At 44.5% G+C, this 15,462-nt stretch overlaps 1 protein-coding gene across 4 annotated transcripts in view; it reads left to right on the forward strand.

The window, feature by feature from the left end:
* Nucleotides 1–15,462, forward strand: part of SPPL2A (signal peptide peptidase like 2A) — an 846,443-nt gene that overhangs the window by 314,894 nt on the left and 516,087 nt on the right. The gene's annotated exons all lie outside the window — the stretch shown is intronic.

Below are 15,462 nucleotides of genomic sequence, written 5' to 3' on the forward strand. Positions count from 1 at the left end.
TGGCAAATTGGGACCATCTTGACTCGGTGATGGGAAAAAATGGACTACACCAATAATAATAATAACTATCTACTGGAACCCGCAAACAATTTCAGACAAAAAGTTTCTACCGACTATAGAAAATTAAATCAACGAAGTGTACATTGAAAAACAAGTCGGGTACATCATAATCTGCGGAGATCTCAATGCAATATGCACTAGGAAACGACACATTTCCACTGAGAAAACATCTAAAACTGCTTCGGAGCTGTGTGGTATCCTTTGGCAAAAGTTAATAGATTCCCAAAACATTTATGATATTGACCAAGTCTTTTTCAATCCCAACCAGATTCCGACGTGGGAGAGGGAAATTCAATAGCAACTATCGATTACATTTATGTGTCAGAAGCCATACTGCAACTTATCAGTTCATTTGAGAGTATGCAAAGACTCTACACAGATTGAGTCTGTAAGACATTTATTAATGGCATGCCCTGTGATACAATCGACCAGGCGAAAGTACCTAACCCCAGTGACATCACCATACAGTTTATGTGAAGAAGAAACATGGTGGGTCAATCTGATGGGTGGTGAAAAGACTTTGTGGACAATTGCCACTGCAAACATTTTGCAAAGCGCCTTGGTGGAAATTTAAAAACTGACAGGATAAACTAGTTGGAAACAATCCCTCCAAGCACATTTCGTTGAATGTGCACAGTGGAGATGGAGCACAATTAACTCTTCAATTCCCTTTGAATTTTGACTCTGCTGATTTTGCATAAACTGACAGTTTCGAATCTGCAGAACTTCCTTCTTGTAAAATTAAATAATTTGATGTACACAAGTAAGAACTTAAAAAAAAAAAAACATTCTGTTAGTTGCGTTAACATCAGCCTGGTGAATGAGTGGATTCAGTTGCAGGCCCTATCTAGTAAGCCTCCATACCATTTTGTACAAGAATGAGGTTGTCCTTCGAGATAAACCTTCTTTCTTGCCAGAAAATAAGTGTTGGATTTCCATTTAGTCCACAAAACTGTGCTTCCAACTTTCTATAGGACCCCTCATTCTGGCAAGGAAGAGGAACGGCTACATAGGCTTGGTCCCAGAAGGGCTTTGAGCTTTTACATTTCTCGCATAATGAAGATATGTCAACATGACCAACGTTTGTGTCCAGTGTACCCAATGAAAATGGGACTTCCAGTTACTAAACAAACTGTGTCCAGATGGATCATTCTTGCTATTTCAGAGTGCTAGAGATTGGCCAGGAAAGATCCCCCAGAAGGCCGAGGAGCCCTTTCCACTATGGGCATGGCAACATCTTTGGCTCTTCAAAGAGGGGTGCCGATAAAAGACATTTGTGTGGCAGCCACTTGGTCTCTCAACCTCACTTTTTCAAAGCATTTCTGTCTGGATTCATCCTCTAGCCAGGAAGGAGGATTTGGGAAAGCATTCCATGCATGTCAAATCTTGAAACTGAAAATTCTTACTCCCCCTTCCAAAACCTAGCACTGCTTTGGGAGTCTATCATAAGATGAGGAATATGTGGGAGGACACAATCCATTCAAAGAACAAGTTACTTACCCCGGTAATGTTTTTTCAACTGTTCCTCACACGTATTCCTGATCGCCTCTCCCAGCCTACACCGCTGCAGAATGTCCAGGCATTATGCTTTATGCTCTTTCAAGTCATTTGAAGAAGAGCGGAGTACCCTTTTGGCAACGTTCAGGTCCTGAATTTTGAAGGCTTCAAAATAGCAAGGGGAGAATTTGGAGGGGACCAAACACCTAGGGAGAAACCAAGACGCTAGCCACACCTTGTCTGCTATGTGGAAATCTGGAGCAGGGGTCCGGTGTCTGTCCATGAAGCGCTTCACCCGGTCCTCTGAGTTTCTTGTAAGGCTTGACGGGCGGACTTGTGAACTGACTGTATCTGGTCTACCAGATTGTTGATGTCCAGGAAACTAATAGCTAATACAAGCACTGGGAAGGACACAGGGTGATATCCGTAGGAACAGAACAACGGACTCATTTTCAGGGCGGTATGTGTGGCATTATTGTAGGTGAATTCGTCCAGACAAAGAATGTCAGCCCAATTATCCTGGGCAGCTGAGCTGAAGCATCAAAGGTATCCTTCCAAGGTCTGATTCAGACGCTCTGTCTGACCGTTTCTTTGGGGATGAAATCCCAAGCTCAGAACTCTGTCAATATTCAGAATCAAGCACACCTGTCTCCAATACCGGGAAGTGTACTGGGATCCCCTGTATGACACTAAAGAATCAGGTAAACCATGCCTGGAGAATATATGTTGCACGAATAGACGAGCTCTGCAGTGGGAACGCCCGGGAGCGCAATGAAGTGCGCCAGTTTAGAAAAATAATCGGTAACCACCATGGTAGCAGTGTAACCATTTGATAGGGGAAGTTCCACAATATAATCTGTGGAGATCCTTTGCCTGGGGTGGTCAGTGATCTGCATTCTGGCCAGACTACCCAACGGGGGCTTGCGAGGGACTTTCGACTGCAAACCAAACAGGACATGCTGTCACATGCTCCTGGATATCTGAGAGTTGAGTTGGCCACCAGAAATGCAGCTGCAGAAGGTTCAGAGTATTATTGACTCCTCGGTTGCCCGCTATTTGCGAGTCGTGACACATGTGGAGGACTTTTTTTTTTTCCTAAGATTCTCGGTGGGTAGAAATACACCGAGATAGTAGCATCAATCTTCTTTTTGCATACCATATTGCAGGCTCCATCGTCATTAGCCAAGGAGCTCACAGACCTAGGGTTACAGAGCCAACTCACTGTAAAGGCTGCACCATTGACTGGGTTGTAGACCACAACTGCTCATCCTCCATCACCACTATCTCGGCCCACCCATGGACGGATCACAATTGCATCCAATTCATTATCCCCACTAAACCTACCTCCAAAGTACTCTCATATGCTCCTCCAGCTAAAGCAAGAAGCTCCAAAAAATGAACCAAACCCAACCTCCTCCCAGACGTCCCGGAACTTAACCCACCCTTTGTCAACAATCACTCCTCTCTCGCCAACATCTACTCCCACACCCTCACTAAAGCCATCAATGCTATAGCCCCAATCGAGGAAAAAAGAAAAAAAATATATGCATACCAACTCCTGGTTCACAGAAGAGCTATCTGCCCTACGTTCCAACAAACGCCTGGCCCTAGCCGAGTGGCAACCCATGCCCAATGAATTCACCCTGAAAGAATTTAAAAGAATCTCATCGATATACAAAAAAAGCCATATTCAAAGCCAAATCTGAATCCATCAACCTACGCATCTCCACAGCCAATTCTAAATCCAAGGAAAAGTTCTCCATCTCCCCCTCCCCCAGTCCAGATGAAATCACTAAAGACGAAGCTTGGTGCTCAAGCATTCAGGCAACCCCCCCTAAACAAAATCAAACTTCTCCAAGATAAATTTCAATCACAACGCGAAGCATTACCCAAACCTGACCAGATGCCCTTGCCCATCTCCCCTCCGCTCAATCCCTCCACCCTTCTCTTCTCCTTCAGAGACGTCACAGAAACGGAAATCTCAGATCTCCTCCAACACATCAAACCCCAACCCTCCACATGTAAAGGTGACATCTGCCCTCCTGCCATCATCAGAGTGTGCTGACCCCGATCATCGCGGCATTCATCAATGCTTCCTTCTCCACAGGAACTGTACCATAAAGCCTAAAAGAAGTGTGGGTCCGCCCCCTCATAAAAAAACTTCAGTAGATCCCTCATGCCCCAACAACTACCGGCCCCTCAACACTGTCCCCTTCCTCCTCAAGATTCTAGATAAAGCTGCCCACGTCCATATCCAACATTACCTTGAATCTAACGCCATTGTAGGCAAAAGACAATCAGGTTTCCGCAAAGGCCATGGCACTGAAACCACCCTCCTAGATCTAAAAAAACCCAAATCAGACCAGCCTTCCTGCTACTCCTGGATCTCTGCGCTGCGTTTGATCTTGTTGATCACAACATCCTCACCTCCCACCTCTCCAACACAGCCCACTTCTCTAAACAGGCCGCATTTTAGATAACATCATTCATAGAGGGCAGAGCTATGAAGGTTTACTCCGACCAGGCTAACGCAGCTCCCACCACCATCCACTGCGGAAGTTCCCCAGGGATCTTGCACTGCACCTACCCTCTGCAGCCTATTCACGAAGCCACTCTTCGATAAACTGGATTCTCTCGGCATAGCCTACACAAACTATGCTGACGATAAGCAAGTACTCCTCCCTCTCACTGGTTCCTACGACCAAGATGCAGCAGCCCGGTGTCAAATCTACACTAACATCCAAACCCGATGGCAGCCAATGGACTATGCTTAAATGGGGACAAAACAGAGATCATCCTCCTAGACCCCAAAGAACTACTGCCCAAACGCCACAAAAATATTACAACTTTACCATTGACGACACCATCATACCAGTCTCCTCCTCTGTAAAGACCGTTGGAGTTTTTCTAGAGTCCACCCTCTTGATGACTCGACAAGTTAGCGCCATTGCCTCCGCCCACACCACCAAACGTATAAATACCATAAAACCTTTCCTAACTAGCCAAAACTGCCTCTCCACCCCCAAGCCACAATCGGAGGAAAATTGGATTATTGTAATGCTCTCCTTGCAGGCACATCAGCTAAAAATCTAAACAGGCTCCAAATAGTCCAAAACAATGCGCTTCGAACAGCCATTAGCATCCCTAAAAGAGACCAGGTCACGCAGGCTAGGCGAGCCGCCCACTGGCTCCCAGTTCGGTCAACTTTAAGATCCTCACCTTAACCCACAAATGCCTCACTTTCACTGCCCCACCCTACCTTTCTGAAACCATCACCCTAGACACCTCCACGCGCCCCAAAAGAAGTCGCCACGCCAACCAATACGCATACCCCCATCAAAAGAGCAAACGCTGGAGGCATCGTTTTTCCTTATCTAGCACCCAAACTCTGGAATGCCCTACCCAACGCACTGAGAGCTGAAACCTACCTCACTACCTTCGCAAAACCCTCAAAACCACACTGTTCAATTAACCACCCCCTGCTTCCCCCCTACCCCCTTCTCTGCACTGCCACCCTTACTCTATGTATGTTGCTAGTAGTTTCACACTGTGACTGTGCCACATCTATTGTCAGAAATGCCTCAAACTACTAAAATAATGTACTGACTACAGTTCCATATCACATGTCTCCTGTAGGAGGCCCTTTAATTTGACATGTGTTTCGGCTCACTCTGAGCCATTCTCAAAACAGGGCTTTTATTTTGATCATAAATCACTGTTAATGCCACAATGAAATTACAATTCATAGAACAGGACAGAGGTATGGGGAGGGATGGGGGTAGGATTAGTGGGTGAGAAATTCACAAAAACAATGTAGACAGGGGGAGAAAAAAATCAGTGTCCAGTTAATTGCATGTTCTGTCTCACATGGCATTCACATTGCTATATTAGACATGGATATATTATTTAAAGTAATGTACAATAGGTCGTTTCCCAAACAGACTTGTTGGCGCATTATTAGTCCGGGATTAGGTCACTGTAGTTACCATTTATTAATAACAATTCTTATTAGTGCGATACTAGCCCAGGAGTCGTACTGATTCATATAAAAATGAATGTCAACAATTTCCTTACCCGCATTGCGATTTTTCAGATGTAGAACGAAAAGTGTTAATCTTGTGCATTGGTCCCTGGGTTTAAATCCCACCTGCAAAGTTTTGTTAGCACATTCATAAGTGCATCCCTTAAATGTTTATATATTGCCTTAGGTTTTCATTCTTAATTGACGGTTGGCAACATTGTGCTCACTCTCTGACTTAAACTATTTACTACCACATCGTGGCTGGAGTGACTCCAAACGTTAGCTATTGAATATTAAGAAGGAATGTGCCTCTGTTACAGTCACATGGCTTGCATATATAATGGTGTCAAATGTCTGCATTAATTAACTACAATCATGATTTCTGTTGGGCGATGCAAATACACTTACCATTCAATATGGATCGTGTATTTCAACACATCGGGATAGAGAAAACGTGAAAGGAAAAAACCTGCTGGTGGCGTTCCAAGAAGAGTACACGTGGCATGCTCTTCAAAAATCTATATATCCTCTGCTTGTCTAAGTAAAGTCTCAATATTTCCGCCTCTCCTTCCTGGTTTCACCTTCTGCAGTCCAATGATGAGGAGCACGTCTTCATAACCCAAAACATGGCAGCGATGTGCGGCTCTAACCAACGACACTGACAAGGGACTTCACATCCTCATGGCAATGCAGATAAACCTCATCGGTGAACTGACTCACCGTCCCGTGAACACTGAAGCCGACGTGTGGGATTAGGGACTTGCTGCAAGTTGCAGGTAAGTTCCGCTTTGACATTATCGCCCACCCGACATATGAGATACTAGAGTATGTTTCGCATAGTGATCAGTACGCAATGGGAGCACAAGCGAACGGATCGGAATATAGATTTTTGAAGAGCATGCCACGTGTGCACACTTGGAACGCCACCAGCGAGTTTTTTCTTTTCACGTTTTCTCTATCCCGATGTGTTCAAATACACGATCCATATTGAATGGTCAGTGTATTTGCATCGCCGAACAGAAATCATGATTGTAGTTAATGCAGACATTTGACACCATTATACATGCAAGCCATGTGACTGTAACAGAGGCACATTAATTAATAATATTCAATAGCTAACGTTTGGAGTCACTCCAGCCACGATGTGGTAGTAAATAGTTTAAGTCAGAGAGTGAAAACAATGTTGCCAACTGTCAATTAAGAATGAAAACCTAAGGCAATATATAAACATTTAAGGAATGCACTTATGAATGTACTAACACAACTTTGCAGGTGGGATTCGAACTAAGGGACCAATGCACAAGATTAACACTTTTCATTCTACATCTGAAAAATCGCAATGGGGTAAGGAAATTGTTGACATATTCATTTTTATATGAATCAGTACGACTCTTGGACTAGTATTCCACTAATAAGAATTGTTATCAATAAATGGTAACTACAGTGACCTAATCCAGGACTAATAATGGGCCAACAAGTCTGTTTGGGAAACGACCTACTGTACATTATTTTAAATAATATATCCTTGTCTAATATTGCGATGTGATTGCCATGTGAGACAGAACATGCAATTAACTGGAGACTTAGATTTTTTTTCTCCCCCTGTCTACATTGATTTTATGAATTCCTCACCCACTAATCCTACCCTCCACCCTCCCCATACCTCTGTCCTGTTCTATTAATTGTAATTTCATTGTGGCATTAACAGTGATTTATGATCAAAATATATTCCCTGCTTTGAGAAAGGCTGAGTGAGCTGAAACGTGTCAAATTAAAGGGCCTCCTACGGGAGACATGTGATATGGAACTGTAGTCCGTACATTATTATAGTAGTTTAAGGCATTTCTGACAATAGATGTGGCGCAGTCACAGTGTGAAACTACAAGCAACTTGTCTAAAACCTCGGGGGAGGGGTAGTGGTTCCTCGGAAAAAACCCTTTCCACATTGACGCGAATATCATTGATGATTTTGCCAAGGGGCGCAAAGCCAGAGAGGTTGGCCCCTACTTTTTCTACCCAACCACAGTCTCTTACTCTATGTATGTTCCTGTCCTCTTTAACACTGTATATCATGTAACTAAGTATTTGTGTCCTTTGTAACCAGCAAGTATCTCTGTAACAGCGCCACAATGCCTATGGCCTGATGCACGCTTCATAAATGTTAATAAATAATAAATAAATAAATTGTTGGCATTCTGTTTTGTGACGTTCGGTTTCATATTTGACCGGTTGTAGAAATTGCGAAAATCAAGTGTATAAACACGGCTTTGGGAAACAGTTGTTTGGTACAAAAGTGCTGTGTTTTTAGATGATCCTTCCGAGACAGGGCGTCTGCCCGGAGATTCCCTCTTCTTGGGATAAAAGTGAAAACAATATCAAAGAAATGCGATCATCGTGCCTGACGACTATTACGGGTCTAGGAATATTGGAGGGCCTTGAGGTTATGGTGGTCTGTGCGAACCGCTACAAGCTACTTAGCCCCTAGCAACAAATGGCTCCACTCCTCGAATGCTCTCTTTATTGCCAATAATTCCTTTTCCAGGACTGTTTAGTTGAGTTCGGAAGGGGCAAGTGTTTAGAGAGGTAGGTCACCGGACATTCTTCGCCTTGGTCGTCTCCTGAAGTTACACGGCACCAAGAGCGTGATGGGAAGCATCCGATTCCACAATAAACCTCTTGTTCTGCTTAGGTGTAATACGATCGAGGCATGGACAAACAAAGCCTTGAGGACCTGAAATGCTGTTTGCGCCTCTCTCGACCAGAGAAAGGGAGTATCTTTCTTCAGTAAGACTATGATTTGACGGATGATCGAGGAAAAGGCCAGGACAAATTTCCTGTAGAAGTTGGCTAAGCCGATGGAATGCTGGATGTCCTTGACGGACACCGGGAGTGGCCAATCCATTACTGCTGAAACCTTTGCCTGGTCCATAGAGATGCCTTTCCCTGACAACACATATCCCAGATAGGTGATCTGTTCTTGATGGAATTCCCATTTTTCCAGCTTACATAAGAGATGTTCTAGCTTTAATCGTCTAAAGACTTCCTGCACGTGCTGCATGTGTTCTGCTTCTTTGGAGGAAAAAACTAGTATCTCATCTAAATATACTATCATACAAAAAGGTACAATTGTCGACGGACAAGTACCTCCCTCAAACCATTTAATCTAAATATACTGTGACATAATACATGAGAATGTCTGAAAACACATGATCCATATACCGCTGGAATACGGCGGGGGCATTTGAAAGACCAAATGGCATCACACGGTATTCAAAATGCCCGAACGGCGTACGGAAGTCAGTCTTCCATTCATCCCTGGCTTTTATCCAGATACGTGGCAGGAGCGTCTTGATGAGATAACGCTGGTCCAATTTTGGAAAAAATGATGGCCCCTTTCACAGCCTCAAGAATATCTGGAATCAAAGGCATCAGGGATTTATCCGGGACGGTGACTGTATTGAGACCACGGAAATTGATGCAGGGACAGAGCTCAGAGGTGTTTTTTTTTTTTTGGGGAATAAAAAACAATGATGCCCCTGCAGGGGAGGTGGATTTAGTGATCAAACCATGTTGTAGATTAGTTTGCCGATACTCCTTCAATACCTCCTTTTCTTTGGCCGAAAGGAAATACAAGTGGCCAAAGGGAAGGGGCTGATCAAGCATTAGATTTATGGCACAATCGTCCCTTCTGTGAGTGTGAGGGGGCAACTCCGAGTACTGGGCTTTGACAAACACTTCTGAATATTGTTAGTACGGGTCTGGTAGACCATGGACATGGTTAAGCATGGTCAGTAAGCGGGTGTCGGTGCAAGAAAAAGGAGTGGAGAAACCTATAGAGCCCTGAGATAAACAGTGAGAGAGGCAACGTTCGGAACCTAGAAAGAAAGTACTGGCGGACCAGTTGTTGTACAGGTAGTGCAGCCTAAGCCAGGGAAGACCAAGAATAACGGAATAGTGGGCTGCCCTAATGATATTGAAAGTGATTTCTTCATTGTGTGTGGTAATCTGCATTTGCAACATGTGTGTCTGCTCTTGGATTGGTCCCAAAGTTAGGGGGCTCCCATCCACACTCTCCACAGGTATGCAGATCTTCTTGGAGAAGTGAGGCAGGCCCTTACTCTGGGCCCAATGATCGTCCACAAAGTTACCAGTGGCCCCACTGTCCACTAAAGCCAGCACTTGTCTTATCTCCAAAGGCCCACACTGGAATGAAACCAAGAGAACCACCATGGGAATATCTGGAAGTTCCTCCTTTGGTGTAGTGTTTTGAGGTGTCTGGGAACCTGATGCATGTACCCGAAACGTGGTTCCCCCTATGATCGGGTTCCAGCGTTTCCCGACATTCGTGGAGGCGCGATCGGGCATTCCCTAACCAGATGATCCTTAGAACTGTAATAGATGCACAGTCAGAACAACAGTCTTCGATTCCTTGCTACCATTGATAGTGGGCCGCGAGCTACTCCCAACTGCATTGGGGCCTCCGCAGGAATAGGTTTAGATGCTTGGGGTGGAGTATCGCTGCAAGGGTGGCGAGCCCTGCCCCTGCGCCTTTCACTATGCCTTTCCTGCAAATGGTAGTCAAGTTGCATTACCAGGGTAATCATCTCGGCCAAATTGACTGCTTGTGGGACTCCACATACCTCATCCTTTAACTCTTCGAAGAGGCCTCTCCTGAAGAGCGTTATCAACGCATCATCCGGGCAAGCTGTGTCTGCCACCATTTGTTTGAAATGAGTAATGTATGTGAGAAGGTCCTGAGAACCTTGTTTGAAGTCCAACAAGTGTTCCTGTGAAGCCACCGTAATCTCCCGTCTGCCAAACATAGCTTTAAGGCAGTTGGTGAAAGCGGGATGCGAGTCTTGAATGGGATTATTAGTTGTGACTAACGGTGTGCCCTAAGCTAAGGCAGAACCCGTAATATGAGCAATCATATGACCCACTCGATCCCGATCCGTCATGGAAAAAAGAGGCCTTAAAAGTGTACTGCACGGTGCAGGATTCCAACAATTCCCTAAACTTATGGGGGTTTCTGTCAAATGTACCTCCAGGTAGGGGCCCAGGTGGTAATTCTGAGCTTTGGGGAGCCTGCACCATTTGTTGTTGTAGTACTGCGTTCTCTTGTTTTAATCCTTGGATTTCTAGTGTCAGGGATTGGACTGCTGACACGATCTGTTGCCTCTGGTCCATGGTTGGCCTGAGAGGTTTTTATGGCATGACTAACTGTCAAAACCTGTGTCTGATGTGTGAAATGCAATTTGAATTGGAAAAAGCTCATGCACTAACCTGGACCAGATGAGCTTCTCGTGTGAATGAAAGGAAATCCCCAGTGACCCTGCGCCCCCCTATCTGTATCACAGAGTGGTGGACGCTGAGCTCCCAGGTTAACCTTCTGGCGAAAAAAACCCTGGAGACGCGTGGACTCTGAATATCTTCAGGCGATAGCTGATCTCACGAAGGCGGTTCAGGGAGAACAGGTCGTCTGCTTTAGTTCTGCCACTTGGAGAGTTTGGCCTTGAAAGGGGGAAAAGGAGAGTGTACGTATCAGTTAGCCTTAGGTTAAGGTGTGTCACAAGAATCTATAAGATTTACCCTTAAAAAGACAAAGCAGGAGCGTCTTGATGAGATAACGCTTGTACTGGGGATGAGAATGTTCCCCTGACGTTACCGGAAGAAAAACTCTGTAATTCAGATGAAAGGGAGCGTTAGCAAAAGGAATAGAGAGTTGTAGAGAAGGGGAGGAGCTACTTGTGTGCCTAGCGGTGTATTGACGAGAATGCGGCGAGTATCCAAATGAGGGATCCGGGGAGAGTGGTTATATCTCTCAGCATGAGTAGTTGGCGTGGTACGTGGAAGGCTCTGTATTTGAAGGTCCCGATCTGCAGATAGATCGAAAGCAATAAAGCATTAAAATCGCTGAGGGAACGGGAACAGAAGATTGTCCGGGGCTAAGCAAAACTGAACGACGTACCGTTGCTAGGCAATGGATGTGCGTCTGCGATAAACCAGGAAGTGTTCGGCGAATGAGAAGCCGTAGAATGAAGAAAAGAGAATGAGCGATTGCAGAGATCAAAGGATAGCAAGATTCATAAGCCCTAGATTCAAACTCACTAAGCGTCTTGAATGGAGTGTAGCGACGCATTGTCGCCGAGCCACAGCATCCAGATATGCTCTCCTTGTACACTCGGGGAGTGGTCATGGACTGAAGCACTGAGAACACCACAATGCTCCTTGCATAACCTGGGCATTCGTCCATAAGTTTATGCCATATGTAACCAACATTTCTCATCCTGTAAGCCCCTTTCCTTTCCCTTCCAGTAAGGTGCTGCATGAGACATTTCCTTTGGTTTGGCATAACAACGCCGCAGATTAATTTTTACATATATATAAACACTGCAAACAGGTATTTAAAAATAGTTCCAAAAGTGCGGCGACTGCTCCTCGTCCTTCTTCCCCCTTTACCTCCATGTCGATTGCAGGCACAACTCCCCCAAGACCTTCGAGTCTGAGAACCGCCTGCCCCTGCAGGTCTTTGCGGACTGGGGGAGCGCCGTTTGTTGGGGGGGAAGTTGAGCCCCAATTGCTACCGCCAGACACCCCCGCCGTTTAGGCTCCCAGGAGGCACTGTCTAGAATGGGTGAAGCCCCTTCCGGTTTAGCAATGGCTCATTCAGAGTCTTTGTCTTATCATAGGTTGCCACAACCCGCCTGTCCATCCTGCGACGACGACGCCCAGGCTCGTTGTAGGGTGGGAAAACGAAATCCTCCGATTCTGGTGGGCGCCCGGCTGCTGGAAGAGCTGCAAGTGCTCCTGTGCCGGGCGCCCCGCTGCTTATATACCCCAAACCCCTCCTCCTTCTTTTGTTGCCCTTCGCGGGCTTTCTTGGCGCCCTTTCCTTTGTTACCTTTTGCCGCCCTCTCCCCTGCCCCTGTGAGGGGAGGGGCGAGAGAGCGGAAGGAGGAAGGCCCCTGCCCCGGTTATCGGGGTGCCTCTTCCATTCACTGCGCTCTCCGTTCGTCACCTTCAGAGTAAGCCTCCATCTTGGAGGAGGCTCCAGCAAACCAAGGCAACCCAGCACCACCAATGCAAAAGAGACCTTCTTCCCCTTGGGGCCATGTCATCCGTGCAGTATTCACATGGGTATTAGTTAAAGAGATTACTCAAGTCAAACGGAATTGCAAAAGCTGGCTGAGGTAGTACAGGTTACTGCAGTCACAGAAAGGCTGAGAAAATGTTGGAGAAAAAATAAGAACTCTCAGTTATTTTGGAAATGGATTAATGCTGTTGGCTCTTAACAGGACACAGCACAAATATGTGCAGTAGCTGAATCGGATTGGGTGAAAGAATATGAAATTGCGTTTGCAGGTGGGGATCCTGAGAGTTAAGAATATGAACTTAGGCTTCCTGATGTGGTGGTGGAGTGAATCTACAATTTGATTGTGAGACAATTATAGGGCTCCTATTGAAGATTAGTTCGTCAAGAGCCCCCGGCCTTATTAAATTATCAAATGTTTTTGTCCCAACCATTGGACTACTGCCCTGACTTTATTCACACAGATAATGCTTTCTAATTCATGTACGGATGTGTGGAGTATAGTGCATATTGTGCACATTTACAAAAGAGGCCCAAGAAATTACCCTGGAAGTTACTGTCCGATATCAATAAACGATGCAGACAGTAACGTTTTTTCGTTACTATTGTTGGATCATTTGGAAAGTTGGGACACAGACTCTGGCAGACAACAAAAATGTCAGGTTGGCTTTAGAAAGCAGAAGAGTACCTCTTTAAATGGGTTAATCCAAAACGCAGTTCAGTAGCTTCCATGGTCCAAAAAGTATAAATCAGTTTTTATTGCCACAAGCGACCTCTGTGCAGCCTTTGATGCAGCAAATAGAAATGTATTATGGGCTAAATTGCAGAGATGGGGGCTGCCTTATGGGTTATTGAGGCTCATTGTTGGGCTCCACAACCACTTGATACAGAGGGAGCTTTCTCAAGAAGAATTTCGACATGTGGGTAGTTAGACGGGGGTGGTTTTGCCCCCTGTCTATTTAACCTCTTCACATCGGATATTAGGGAATATCTATCACATGCAGCTTTAGCTGCCCCTAAAATGGCTTATCTGAGAGTTACTTGGGTAAGCTGTGCTGATGATTTCCTTATCTTTAATGCAACAGAAATATGAATTCAATACCTATTGAATGCATTTAGTGCTTTTGTTGTTGAATACTCGCTGAAGATAAATGCAGGAAAGACTAAAATGATGCAGTGTACAAATAGGAGTAAAACTACCAACTTTAAATGGTATGTACAAAGCAAGGTCTTGGAGCATGTAGATAGTTAGATCTACCTTAGTTTTCCTGTTGTTGCTAAACAACATAAATCTCAGGTGATAGTGGTTAAAGGTTTGTGCAATAGCTTTATCATCACAGATGAGTCGTGTAAGAGGATTCAATTCAACACTACAGCTAAGTCAACGCCTAGTCTATAATACTGAATGAAAACCCTTATTGATATAACTTTATGTCCAGTTCATGCGTTCTGGATGACTACCCCTATATAACACCCCTCTCTTGGAATCCTCCTGACCCCACTGAGCCAAGAAGTAGTTCTGTTTTGCAAGTTAAAAGGTTTAATTGATAATTTAAACAATATATATATATATATATATCACGCTTTATAATAAATTAATAATTGAATATCACACTTAATCTGGCACTAGCACACTTCTTTATAATCACTAAGGAGTTGACATGAAATGGATAAGATAGCAACAATACTTTTATGGTTTCCAATGGATGCAATGTGGAATGAAATGCAGTACAGAAAATAACTTGATAGGATTTCAGCAAAAGACAATGTAATCACTTTCTTGGACAATTCACCCCCCCCCTTTTATGCAATGCAGGGAAATGGAAGGAAGGCACACAATTCTCAGAAATGCAATTCAAATGTAATTCAGTTTACCCAGCAACTTAGACTACAGAAGTTGAAAACACAGGCCCAAATGCTTTTAAATGTGCTGGCAATGAAGAAAAAAATATGCTAAAATGCTTTTAATTCCCTCTAGAGGTTTAGGGTGAGTGGTATCTAGTTAATATTAGTCCAGGCTCACTCTTGCAATGATTCAGGGATAGTTTTTATGAGGCAAACGATTTTTTTCAGAGGAAAGCAAAAGCAGCTATCTTTTTGCAAGTGGAGAAATTTTCAAATCGCGGCAAAATTCGCGAATGCGCTATTACAGAAGAACTACAAAGGCTATCAATATCGTTTTGGGGTCCTATGAAAGCCTAGGATCTCAGCTTCCAGATGAAAGTTACTGCAAGTCTCTAGCACAAACGGTCGCGGAGATATGAGCGATTAAATAAAGGTCGTTTTTCAGATTGAAATTTTAAAGTTCACAAAGACAAGTGCAGCTTGCAACTAGCAAATCACAGGTGACAGCTTTACAAATGACAGGTGACAGTTAGGAGGCAGTTCTACTTAGATTAAAATAGAATTGAATTATATTATTTTAACTAAGAGATTGGTTCTGCACAGTTCTACTATGTACTCACACTATATTTAGAAATATGCCTCGCCACGGATCTGGTCAGGTTTTGGACTGGACTCCGGTTCAGCTCTCTCTGGTTTTGGATACTGCTCTGCTTTCTCTGGGTCTTTCTGCACAGCTTTCTCTGGAGATTGATGGAGGTAAGGTATGGAATTTTGGCAGAGCTTCCAGCTGCAAGTGGAAAATGAAAGTCCCTATCTGTCCTGTCTGTCTGCTTTTATCTGTTTTTAAAATGGGTGTGTGTGCAGCATCACTAGCCTCTACCCCTCTCCACTTGCCATTGGTCAAATTTCCATTTCTCACTTGATTGGGGAAGGAACTGTGAGTCAGAGC

The sequence above is a fragment of the Ambystoma mexicanum genome, chromosome 11, assembly GCF_040938575.1.
Source record: "Ambystoma mexicanum isolate Mex_15411 chromosome 11, UKY_AmexF1_1, whole genome shotgun sequence".
NCBI classification, from domain to species: Eukaryota; Metazoa; Chordata; class Amphibia; order Caudata; family Ambystomatidae; genus Ambystoma; species Ambystoma mexicanum.